Source organism: Oryzias latipes, chromosome 17 (assembly GCF_053564925.1).
Source record: "Oryzias latipes strain Hd-rR chromosome 17, Olatipes_Hd-rR_3.1".
Taxonomy (NCBI): Eukaryota; Metazoa; Chordata; class Actinopteri; order Beloniformes; family Adrianichthyidae; genus Oryzias; species Oryzias latipes.
In genome coordinates this window covers 13263320-13276565 of record NC_136253.1, presented here as the reverse complement: position 1 = coordinate 13276565, position 13246 = coordinate 13263320, and the positions used below count along the sequence as shown (strand labels likewise).

The 13246-nt window shown below is 47.0% G+C and overlaps 1 pseudogene across 1 annotated transcript; it reads left to right on the top strand.

Annotated features, from left to right (window-relative positions):
- The first annotated feature begins 920 nt into the window (after positions 1-920).
- On the top strand, positions 921-2505 carry LOC144986640 (serine/threonine-protein kinase pim-1 pseudogene; annotated as a pseudogene). Its single transcript, XR_013650469.1, has one exon. The product of XR_013650469.1 is annotated as a serine/threonine-protein kinase pim-1 pseudogene (transcript).
- Positions 2506-13246: the final 10741 nt, after the last annotated feature.

The window sequence follows — 13246 nt, the reverse complement described above, 5'->3', positions numbered from 1 at the left end:
CGTGCTGGCCGTGTTGGAGCTGCTGGCCAGGAACCCGAAACCGCTCATGGCATCTTTCGCGGAGCGCGCGGTGCCTGGACGAGCCCTGGCCCGTAACACGTACGACAGGGCCCTGCTCACGGAGATGCTGAATGACAGAGGGCTCCCTTGGTGCGCTAATCGCAACTCCTGCAAAGGAATGCTGGTCAACGTGCGGACGGGCCCCTTGACGACTCTGATGTCCCCAGAGGCTTACAAGCAATATGTTCTGGAACGAGATAAGGTGCAGCGCTCGGGCGACGGCGAGCCGAACATCGTGCCGCAGCCTTCCTGCTGCGTCCTGTCTCTGCTGTTTAATCAGTCCGCCGCGGTCTCGCAGATGTGCGGTTCGCAGGGCCTCCGGCTCGAAACCCCCCGCACGGACCCCGTGTACTACTTCAACGTGAAGTTCGCACCAGACGTGGGCCTGCCTGAGGTATCGGTGAGAGACTACCAAGGGTTCCTTGTCAACTTTCAAGGTTCCGTGGGAAGCTACAAGCCCGCGTTCTACTACAACTGGAGACACATGCTGGAAATGTTACACAGAGACGCCTCTGGAGCAGTGACCCTCATTCACCCCGGACAAAGGCAGCTTTAGACTCTTCGAGGTACGATAAGCTGTGCTCGAAAAGGGCGACTGTTTTGTAAAAGAAAAAAAAAAAAAAGAGAAAAGCCAACCGTTGATCAATTAGGATTTAAAGTATGAACTCACTTACGTGGTCCTGAGCTCTAAGCTGTGCGATCCAGGTTCAGCAACACGAAGCCTTGTGAGATTCTGCAAAGTGGAAAAAGAGGGGAGTATGCAAAGGAAAGATTGCCCTCCTCTGTGTTGCTCTTTGCAGCGTGACAACTGGCTTTGCACGGGCCCTTGGTAGAAATCTGCCACGCTGCACTGAGTCTTAATCTCTGTGGTTGGACCTCACTGTCCTCTTTGCCCCTCCCTCTTTCCCTGCAGCGGGTGTGGGGGGGCTTACAATCAGCCTCCTCCTCCTTCAGAATGAAGGCCCCACCTTCTAACGTTTCCTCTTTTTCTTCCAGTGTCCTCCTTCTCCCTCTCTGTCTGACTCTGCCTCGCTGAAGTCTGACGGGAGTGCGGCGGACCGGAAACGGAAACTAGACCAGAAGATTTGGATCACAGGCCCTTTAAAACTTGTTCCGTGCAAACCAAGAGAGGTCATAGTAACCTTACGCGAGTTTAACAAAGACTGGAGGGAAGTTGCTCCGTGAAGAGCGCGACAGTTCGAGAGAGAGAAAAAGAAAAATCAATCCTTCTGCCATGGAAAAGTACTGGAAGACCAGCTTTTGCCTGGGCAAGGGGGGCTTCGGCAAAGTGTTTCTGGGAAAGAGGCGAAGCGACGGGATTTCCGTGGCCCTGAAGATTATCCCGCTCTCGCGTACGAGATGCTGCGAGGTTGATAGGACCAGTAAGCCATTCGAAGCTGTCGCCTTGGAAATGGTCTCCAAAGACCCTCCGTTTCCTGGGATCATCCGCATGCTGGACTTTTACAAGACCCCGTATAATTGGGTGATAGTCACGGAGAAGCCAGAGAACACGCAAGATCTGTACGAATACATCACGATCAGTAAGCGTCTGCGCGAGGACACGGCCAGAGAATTTTTAGGTCAGGTCATCCAGGCCTTGCTCCACTGTCACAGCCGCGGTGTTGTGCACATGGACGTAAAAGACGAAAACCTGCTGGTGGACCTGACGACGCTCGAGCTGAAACTCATCGACTTTGGCTCCGCCGAATTTCTTGAACCCGACAAAGTGTACGACATGTTCCACGGGACTGCGGCATATGGGCCCCCCGAACGGCTCACACAAGGATGCTACAAAGCTCTTCCATCTGAGGTTTGGTCGTTGGGGATTCTTTTGTACGACATGGTGCACGGGGACATACCATTTGGAAACGACAGGGAGCTCCTACTGGGCGAGCTTAGATTCGAAAAAGACCTCTCTGAGGACTGCATGGCCCTGATAAAATGGTGTTTGAGCAGGACGCCCGAAAAGAGACCGATGCTGAAAGACATACTGGCCCACCCTTGGATGCTGAAGCGAGGCTCGGAGGCGCACGAAGGCGACGCCACGGCTGGAGCCCCGAAGCCCACGCGAGGGGATCTCCAGCAATCGGAGCCCGGCTCTGCTCTGGCGGCCCGAGCCCACGATGTCGACACGCCGACCCGTCGAGGGTCCGTCTCGTCCGTGGGAAACGAAAAGCAGCTTCGTCCGGCGATGGCGACGCTCTGCTCCGAGGGCTTCGAATCAATCTGGAGGAGATTGCCGTCCTTCGACCGACTTCCCAGTCGTCAGGGGAGTGTCGCCGCAGAGACAGGACTTACCGAGGCTCGTTGCCACTCAGAGGTCTCGCAGAGCGGAGCGCATCGTCCGGGTCAGGGAGAGCTCCCAAAAACGGAGTAGGATGTAGGATGTTGAACAAAATGGCTAACTGCTCATGTTGTATAGATGCCAGTTCCATGATAACTCAATAGAGCTTGTTCCCTGATGCCTACTGTACAGTTTTTTTTTTGCCTTGTTCGAATAAAAGTCAAACTGGAACCTCAACGTTGCATATTCGCTTTCTTTTTTGCTCATGGGTTTTGTCCCAACATGACTATTTGAAGAGATATTTTTCTAATTATTGGATACATCACACAATCTCGGTTTTTAAAGATTGAAAAATTAAAAAAAAAATACATTGGTGTGTACATTTTTAATCGTATAATGGTCAGTATATACACGTTAGATAAAGTGATTACCACACACAAAGGTTACATGATTTTGGTCAGCATATACACAGGTTAAATGAAGTGATTACCATATACAAGGAATGGCAGCCAGAGCTGTCTGCTGTGACGTTACTTTGATGACCCAGACCTCCCGCTCGCCGTAGCACCAACAGAGTGGGGTGGAAATGAAACGGTCCAAAGAACCTTAATGCAGCTCTACTCAAAAAGAAAAACAAAAACAAAACAAGAGTGTGCTGGAAAAGTCAGCAGAAGTCGATGGTATTTACTTACCAAATACCAAAAGAAACAAAATTAGTTGTAGCGTTAGATACAAGGGGGCTTACAAAGAGGCTCCGACCCAAGTTTAGGGACACTGACCTGAGTTCTGAGACTCAGACCATCAGAGGAAGCTTTGGACCCTAATCTCTCACAAAAAGAGTCTCAGTGAAAATCTGCTAAAAATGTATACTAAAAAAAAAAAAATAGTTCCACACGCTCTCTTCTAGGTCCGTTCGACCCCAACACTAACTAAAACTAAACAGTAGCTCCGCGCACTGTCTCGCGGGGTCCGTGAGACCCAACGCCGACTGGAACCAAACAGTGGGTCCGCGCGCTGTCTCGCGGGGTCCGTTAGACCCCGAACAGAATTGGAACGAAACACAGGCTCCGCGCGCTGTCTCGCGGGGTCCGTGAAACCCCGTACAGAATTGGAACGAAACACAGGCTCCGCGCGCTGTTTGCACGGTCCGTTAAACCCCGAACAGAAGTGGAACGAAACACAGGCTCCGCGTGCTGTCTCGCGGGGTCCGTGAGACCCCGTACAGAATTGGAGCGAAACACAGGCACCTCGCGCTGTCTCGCATGGTCCCAGCGACCCCGTTTCGATTTGGAACAAACAGTGGCACCTCGCGCTGTCTCGCGTGGTCCGTGAGACCCCGTACAGAATTGGAACCAAACAGTGGCACCTCGCGCTGTCTCGCGGGGTCCGTGAGACCCCGTAGAGAGTTGGAACGAAACACAGGCTCCGCGCGCTGTCTCGCGGGGTCCGTGAGACCCCGTAAAGAGTTGGAACGAAACACAGGCTCCGAGCGCTGTCTCCCGGGGTCCGTGAGACCCCGTACAGAATTGGAAGGAAACACAGGCTCCGCGCGCTGTCTTGCACGGTCCGTGAGACCCCGAACAGAATTGGAACCAAACTGTGGCTCCGAGCGCTGTCTCGCGGGGTCCGTGAGACCCCGTACAGAGTTGGAACGAAACACAGGCTCCGCGCGCTGTCTCGCGGGGTCCGTGAGACCCCGTACAGAGTTGGAACGAAACACAGGCTCCGAGCGCTGTCTCCCGGGGTCCGTGAGACCCCGTACAGAATTGGAACGAAACACAGGCTCCGCGCGCTGTTTGCACGGTCCGTTAGACCCCGAACAGAAGCGGAACGAAACACAGGCTCCGCGCGCTGTCTCGCGGGGTCCGTGAGACCCCGTACAGAATTGGAGCGAAACACAGGCACCTCGCGCTGTCTCGCACGGTCCCAGCGACCCCGTCTCGGTTTGAAACCAAACAGTTGCACCTCGCGCTGTCTCGCGTGGTCCGTGAGACCCCGTACAGAATTGGAACCAAACAGTGGCACCTCGCGCTGTCTCGCGGGGTCCGTGAGACCCCGTACAGATATGGAACGAAACACAGGCTCCGCGCGCTGTCTGGCGGGGTCCGTGAGACCCCGTACAGAGTTGGAACGAAACACAGGCTCCGCGCGCTGTCTCGCGGGGTCCGTGAGACCCCGTACAGAGTTGGAACGAAACACAGGCTCCGACCGCTGTCTCCCGGGGTCCGTGAGACCCCGTACAGAATTGGAACGAAACACAGGCTCCGCGCGCTGTTTGCACGGTCCGTTAGACCCCTAACAGAAGTGGAACGAAACACAGGCTCCGCGCGCTGTCTCGCGGGGTCCGTGAGACCCCGTACAGAATTGGAGCGAAACACAGGCACCTCGCGCTGTCTCGCACGGTCCCAGCGACCCCGTCTCGATTTGGAACCAAACAGTTGCACCTCGCGCTGTCTCGCGTGGTCCGTGAGACCCCGTACAGAATTGGAACCAAACAGTGGCACCTCGCGCTGTCTCGCGGGGTCCGTGAGACCCCGTACAGATATGGAACGAAACACAGGCTTCGCGCGCTGTCTCGCGGGGTCCGTGAGACCCCGTACAGAGTTGGAACGAAACACAGGCTCCGCGCGCTGTCTCGCGGGGTCCGTGAGACCCCGTACAGAGTTGGAACGAAACACAGGCTCCGAGCGCTGTCTCCCGGGGTCCGTGAGACCCCGTACAGAGTTGGAAGGAAACACAGGCTCCGAGCGCTGTCTCGCGGGGTCCGTGAGACCCCGTACAGAATTGGAACGAAACACAGGCTCCGCGCGCTGTCTAACACGGTCCGTGAGACCCCGAACATAAGTGGAACGAAACACAGGCTCCGCGCGCTGTTTAGCGGGGTCCGTGAGACCCCGTACAGAATTGTAACCAAACAGTGGCACCTCGCGCTGTCTCGCGGGGTCCGTGAGACCCCGTACAGAATTGGAACGAAACACAGGCTCCGCGCGCTGTCTCGCGGAGTCCGTGAGACCCCGTTCAGAATTGGAACCAAACACAGGCTCCGAGCGCTGTCTCCCGGGGTCCGTGAGACCCCGTACAGAATTGGAACGAAACACAGGCTCCGCGCGCTGTCTCGCACAGTCCCAGCGACCCCATCTCGATTTGGACCCAAACCGTGGCACCTCGCGCTGTCTCGCAGGGTCCGTGAGACCCCGTACAGAGTTGGAACGAAACACAGGCTCCGCGCGCTGTCTCGTACGGTCCGTGAGACCCCGAACAGAGTTGGAACCAAACTGTGGCTCCGCGCGCTGTCTCGCGGGGTCCGTGAGACCCCGTACAGAATTGGAACGAAACACAGGCTCCGCGCGCTGTCTCGGGGGTCCGTGAGACCCCGTACAGAATTGGAACGAAACACAGGCTCCGCGCGCTGTCTCGCGGGGTCCCAGCAACCCGTAAAGAGTTGGAACCAAACAGTGGCACCTCGCGATGTCTCGCACGGTCCGTGAGACCCCGAACAGAATTGGAACGAAACACAGGCTCCGAGCGCTGTCTCCCGGGGTCCGTGAGACCCCGTACAGAGTTGGAACGAAACACAGGCTCCGCGCGCTGTCTCGCACGTTCCCAGCGACCCCGTACCGATTTGGAACCAAACAGTGGCACCTCGCGCTGTCTCGCGGGGTCCGTGAGACCCCGTACAGAGTTGGAACCATCAGTTTCTCTTTGAAAGCTCAAACACGAACCTGTTTCTGTAGATCCATGACATGTGGGTTACAGTGGGCCACAGGCTGGTTTACCTTCTCCCTTTGCTGCGGATCAGCAGCACCAGTGTTGCTGGCTTGTGACTGTGGGGCAAGTAAGATTAACTGAATATCAAAAAAAATAAGTTGTTTCAAAGAAGTTGGATTTGACGAACATCCCACGTTGACCAACCTCAGAGTTCTTCATTGTTTTGGTCCTCGCCTCGTAGTTTAGCATGTCAAACGGGTCGAGCCACTCACCGTTGACTGTCTGTCCGGAATTGGACAGAACCAGACTGCAGGACAGCAAAAACAACCAGAGCATCTCCATCTCTGGAGACCAAATTGGTTTGAACTAACTAGCTAGTAACGGAAGAAGAAAACTATGGAAGCCGAAATTGCTTCCGGTTATTTTTTTTTTTTAAAAAGCAGCAGAAAACCATTTAGGTTTGTTCATTTGTTTCTCTTGACCTTTCTTGATCACATAAAAAAAAAAGAAACGTAAACACAAACAGTACACTTCGAAAAGCCTCAAGGGTGATGTAGAAAAGTGAATGCTAAAGAAAAAAAAAAATACTTGGGGTCAATCGCACCCCATGAGCCAGCGGGTGGAAGGGAACCGGAAAAGCGAGACCCCCGGTGGTGGGCCATGAGAGAAGAGTGAATGCTAAAGAAAAAAAAAAATACTTGGGGTCAATCGCACCCCATGAGCCAGCGGGTGGAAGAGAACCGGAAAAGCGAGAGCCCCGGTGGTGGGCCATGAGAGAAGAGTGAATGCTAAACAATAAAAAAAATACTTGGGGTCAATCGCACCCCATGAGCCAGCGGGTGGAAGGGAACCGGAAAAGCGAGAGCCCCGGTGGTGGGCCATGATAGAAGAGTGAATGCTAAAGAAAAAAAAAAATACTTGGGGTCAATCGCACCCCATGAGCCAGCGGGTGAAAGGGAACCGGAAAAACGAGACCCCCGGTGGTGGGCCATGAGAGAAGAGTGAATGCTACAGAAAAAAAAAAATACTTGGGGTCAATCGCACCCCATGAGCCAGCGGGTGAAAGGGAACCGGTAAAGCGAGACCCCAGGTGGTGGGCCATGAGAGAAGAGTGAATGCTAAAGAAAAAAAAAAAAAAACTTGGGGTCAATCGCACCCCATGAGCCAGCGCCAATCCCCTCAGTGGCCACAAAAAAAAAAAAAAAAAAAAACTTGGGGTCAATCGAACCCCACGAACCAGCGGGAGGAAGGTGGTTGCTAAAAAAGTGGCGCCCCTGGTGGCTGAGGGCAATAAAAGAGAATGGGGTATTAGTGACCCCTAGAGGCAGGGTATAGAAATGAACGGTGGAAAACAAGACCCCTGGTGGTCGGGGGGTATAACTAAAATGGAGAAATGGCGGCCTCTGCTGGACGGGGACAAAAAAGAAAAGGGGGGTTTGGCGCCCTCTACCAGTCGGGGATATAGAGGGTGCCTGAAACGTACAAAAAATTTTTTCAGGAACTCGACCCTCTTCGATTGCGGGAGGGTGTACGGGGTGTACCTGTCTGGGGTCAATACCAAAGGGGGGTATGCGTTTTTAAAATGACCCCCCCTCCTTACCTTTTTTTTAATCCGTGCTTTTCTTTCCCCCTAAGACAGCACAAGGGTTAATACTGTTCTTAACACAGGACTAAGGCGTTGTTCACCACTAGAGGGCGCCCTCGTTGTTTGAGTAAATCCAATAATAAATTGTAAACAGAAGTAAACAGAGCAGCAAACACAATATTTTAAAGAGCAGTTTGGGTTTCTAAGCATAAGTGTGCGTCCATGAGAGCAGTGAGACAATTTTTGTGTTTGTTTAGAGTAAAATCTGTTTGTTTTTTGGTGTGGACATTTTCTGCTGACTTAACAAGTTAAACTAGTTTTAGTTAGAAGTTATAGAATATTGGATTTAATTAGTTCCTACAGTTAATATCATAAGTTTTCTGGTTATAATATTCTGGGTATAATAATGCTATAAGAGGTTTGTGGAATGCATGTGTGTGTTTTTGTGTGATGAAAATGAGTGTGTATTTATAAAAGGGTAGATAGAAATTGGTAGGTGACTGTTTGAAAGGACAAAATTCAAATCTTTAAAAATCTGATATCAGGTAAAAATACAGACTTAGAATATTACCTAAAATGTTTTTATTCAAACACAAAAAACTGTTTTGTTTTTATAAAATGTGAAGTTCCTGAACCAAAAAGTTTCACTCAAACATCTTATTATTTTGTCCTAATGAGGACATTGAAAACATCAGAGAAAAATATTCATGAGATCAAAGAGAACCAAAGAAAAAACTGGAATCTTGTCTTTGTGACGATCAGGTCAAAAGTTTTCACACAAAGATCTCCTGAAATGTTTCTAATGGAGGAAAACAGACTTCATGGTTTAGAATCTTCCATTAAAAAGTAACTGAAATATCTCTGAAACCATTACTTTTCATTTAAAGCAGCTGGAGAGCGCCCCCACATGGCTGTTAAGGAACTTCGCTGTGTTAACAGATGAGAATCATTGATATTTTTCTCTAGACATAAACAGTGTAGAAAACATTTCAAGCAGCTTCCAGCATCAACATGAGTTCATCATGGATCACAGAGATTCATCAAGAAACAGAACATGAATTGATACTTGTGTATTTTCTCCACAGCTGTTAAACAGCAGATAACAGTGTGTGTTTGTGAGTTCAGCATCAAGCTGAGTGTGTTTGTGGAACATGAATGTGTTGGAGTGTTTGTGCATCATGTGACCCAGATTCTCTTCATCTGCTGTCAGATTCAAATCAGGAAGATGAAACCACACAGCAGCTTCAGCTGAGCTGTCCGTCTGCAGCAGCAGTCTTCTCTGTGAGCTGCAGGGGCTGATGGGAGCTTGGAGGAGGAGTCCCAAAGAACGTGGTCCTGCTCTCATCTCACAGCTCTCAGGTCCTTCTTTGTCCTCAGCTGCATCAGAACACCACTTCTCCTCAGGTTGAGCAGAGGAAACACGGCTGAACAAAATGCTTTTCCTCCCAGCTGCTGCTCTGTGCTGTCTGTGTTCAGGTGAGTGTTTGCAGCCAATCAGGAGCCAACCAGGTCTACCTGGAACAAACACTGTCATCCTGACCTTCACCTGTCTGTCTGTGTCTCTGTAGCACTGGTTGCCATGACAGCAGAGCTGATTCAGGAGGATTTAACATTGACCAGGAGAGTTGGTCAAAGTGTCTCTTTCAGCTGTGGAGGAATTCAGGAGTGTGAATCTGATTATTTGCGATGGTTCCAGAAGAAAGAAACAGAAACTTTCAGACAGATTCTTAGGTTTGATAAAAGTAATGGCAACATAAATAAAGGTTACGGTCATCCTCAGAAAGATGATTTCACAGCTGAAATGACCCAGAGTGGATTTGAATTGAAGATCAATAAAGTCAAAGTGGATCATTCAGCCTCCTACTACTGCAGCTGCTGGTCTCCACAGTGAGAAATGATCCCTGCAGGCTGAACAAAAACCTGCAGATGAACAGATGTTAGTGTTTGTGACAGAAAGAGAGCAGGAAACCACAGCCAGGTTCACATGTTTCACCTCCATCTCACACAGACTCACAAACTCACTGAACTGAGGATTAAGGCACCAAATGAAAACACAATCAAATCAAACCAAACTTTATTTGTGAAACAAAAAGTGATTTTTATGACACACAGCTTAAAGTGATTTACAGTTAAAAAGCAAAACCACCCCCTTCCCCTCCATTGACACATTGAACCCATGACCCCACACACAATGAATTCAGACATGAAATCATGACTGTAGTTCTAAAAGAAACTCATGGCTTGACTCTGCAGGAAATGAAATGAAATCCTGAAATCATGAACCTGTTCTAATTCCTTTGTTCCTTTGTCCAAATGTGTGGAGAATAAATGATCTCTTTCTGAGTTTCCTGAATGCAGAAACCAGAGTGACAGCTTCTGCAGACACAGAAACTCAGAAATCAGTGAGTCTGAAAAAGCTGAGCTTTCAGTCTGCTTTCAATGCAGTGATTAGCAGCTGCTCAGAGAAACACACAAAACAAAGAAGACTGTGGATCTGGCAAAGTTCTGACAATCTGTTTTTTCCAGATGATTCCTTGATGGACTGGTCACCATCTTCTGTCCTTTTGTCCACCTGCTAAACCTCCAGAAAAGTCCACATAGCTGTCAATGCTTAGTCAGCCTTTAGAGAACATCTGCTGCTCTGCAGCCTTCAGATCCACTGAACTGAACTGTTTCTCTGCTTCTCCTTATTTTCAGACTGGAAATAGAAAAAACTCCAGTTCGAACATCAGTGTGAGAACAAACACATTCAACATTCCAGGCCTGTTATTTCTCTAACTACAGTTTTCTAACATGTTGGAAAACAGCAACTGGAAACATTTAGAGACACAAACCCTTTACAGATTTAGAAGAATGACATTGAGGAAGGAAACTGTTTGACAAGCAAAGAAGAAAATAAACTCTAAACATTTACTAACCTAAGAAAAGGAGTTTGATAAAATATTAACCACTTTATGGCTGAATATTTTCACAGTTACTGGTATATATAATTGTTATTCATTTATTATTTTTTAATTTTATTGTAAGTTATTGCAAGTTAAGTTGAGTCCTGGATTTAATGGAACGTTTCAAATTAGTGACATTCAGTTTAAAGAGGTGAATAAAAATAACCAATAAACTGGAATCAAGTAAGTTTTAGTTTTGTTCATTAAATCTAAAGCCCACATTGTTATCAGAGTGTTTGTTTTTAGAGGGTAACTCAGTCCTGTCTGAACTTCCTCTGATTGATTCTCCTGTTAAAGTCTTTAATATTTATTTTCAGGGGCGGTTCTGGTCAGTCTGGCGCCCTGGGTGAAACACTGGACCCCCAGCCCCGCCCCCAAAAACTTCAAAGCCTGCATACATACAGATACAAAAACAAAATATTGTATAAGTAAATAAAAAGTAAATTTACTTATAATTTGAATTCACAATTAAGATTTATCATGTAAGTTAGTTCACACTTTACTTGCATCAGTTTGTTTTCTTTTTAAAAACTCCTGGTAAAAATTACATCAAAACAGCAGAAAAGAAATTAAATAAATCCACCATTAAGCTAAATAACAATACTAGTCTATTTAGGTGCAAATATTTACTAGGCATTGGTCAAAAGATCCTCAAATTTGACACAAATGGTAAATTAAGTATCATTTAGCGTCTAGCGAGTCTTAATTTCAGAAAATGTCTGCTTATCTTTTTCTTTGAAGTGTTTTCTGTTCTTCTTTTCTGTCTAAACTGAACACCTGATGCTTTCTTTAATCTTTTGTTCTTTATCCACAACCTGACAACCTTTAATAGACTTTTCTGTCCATCAAACAAGAAGAGTGAGGTGATGGATATAAAATCATTTTAACACAGATTATTATTTATCTATATTTTACTTTTTCATTTTTTACATGATCCAGTAATAAAATAAGCTCATTTTCTGAATGGAAAATGATTCATTTCTTTCTTTGGAAGCAGCAGTGTGCTGTGGGTCTGGAATCAGAAGCGGTGAGTCTCATCCTCTCTTTCCTCGTCCTTCTACCTGCTTTCCCTCTCAGAGTCAGACTATCTGTTCTGTTGACTTGATAGTAGGGACGCCCTATAGCAGTGGTGGACAAACTTTCTGACTCATGAGCAACAGATGCTTCTAAAGTTTGACAGAAGGGCCGGTCCAGGAGCAGATGTGGGGAGTGTTTTGGTAATCCACCTGATGGGAGAAAGAAAGAAGATAGAATGTGGATGAAAACAAGTTTTATTGTTGATTGAAAATGAGCATGCATATTATAAAGCAGAGCATTTTAATTTTTTTTCTCAAAACTGTGACTTTTGTTCTCATTTTAGTTCCAATTGCACCAAAGGGTCGATGTCCCTCAGGGACAAAAACAAACTTAGAGAAATGAGGAGCAGTGCTAGAATGATTGGAAAATGACTATTAGACTCATAAAACACACATGAACATCAGAAAAACAACAAATTTCCCAAAACCACATGAATGCAGAACAACTTTCTGCATCTAAACTAAAGGTGAAGGTCAATTTGTAATGTTCCATCTATGGGCAGACACTAATATTGAGCTGTCAAAGAGAACCTCCAGATTTCTAACAGCAGTAGAGTCAAATGGAGAGCTGGGGGGTAATCCAGAAAGCAGGTTATGCTAGCTCCCACGATAAGTTTGAGGCTAAGGAAGTTGATAATCTCAGCTTTCGGTTCCAGAAATAGAGGTATGTTTCAGGGTAGGTCAAGTTACCATGGCAACTCATGCTCTGAACATAACCTGGTCTGGAGCAGGTTTAGTTGAAGCTTAGTTTGTTTACAGAGAGGTGAAGCAGCATGGCGTGTCCATTTGAAGATGATTTAGTGGATGAAGAAGCTCAGATAATACTTTTTCCACCATGAGAGGGTGATAAGACCACATATGGATGTTGGAAAGATAAACTTTTTTACTTTGATCTAACTTAATTATTTGCTTCAGTTAAGATAAATCATTTTTTGTTAGGTCACCTTAAAAATAACACGTAGTTTTCAGACAATTATTTTCCTTTCGTTCAAATTAATTCAATTAAGTAGGTGTAACTTTGATGCTGCTGTTAGATCGGCACCGCGAGGGATTCTGGGATATCATTCCCTTTGCCTGTCTGGACGGATTTGGGTTAAAGTGTGTTTTTTTTTTTACAAAATGTGTTTAGTTGTATAGCTGTTTTACTGTGTTTCACCGTGTTTTGCAGAGCTATTTTGTCCTACTATGCTTACGTCTCTGCACCATGAGTGAGAGTAAAGGAGACGATGATGAGTTTATATAGCACCCCTACCACTTTAACTGTCATTTTAGAGATGGAAAATTCTTTAATGAATTTTTGCACTCCGTGCATTTTTTTCTGTTCTTTTTATTGTTATAAAAATGAGCATATCTGCCGGCTCAAACTTAGACATATGAAAGTTCAAGAAATATAAGTAATTTATATGGAAAAAGATTAATGGAGTAATGTGACATTTAGTTAGATAAATACGTAAATTTGAGTTGTATAAACAATTATTGAGTTTGAATAAATTTAACTAAATTATTTAAATTATTTTTCAGCCGTGTTACTTTTTTGATGGACTTATAATTTTTATCCGCCGTCATTAAAATCTCAGACTCCGTCTCA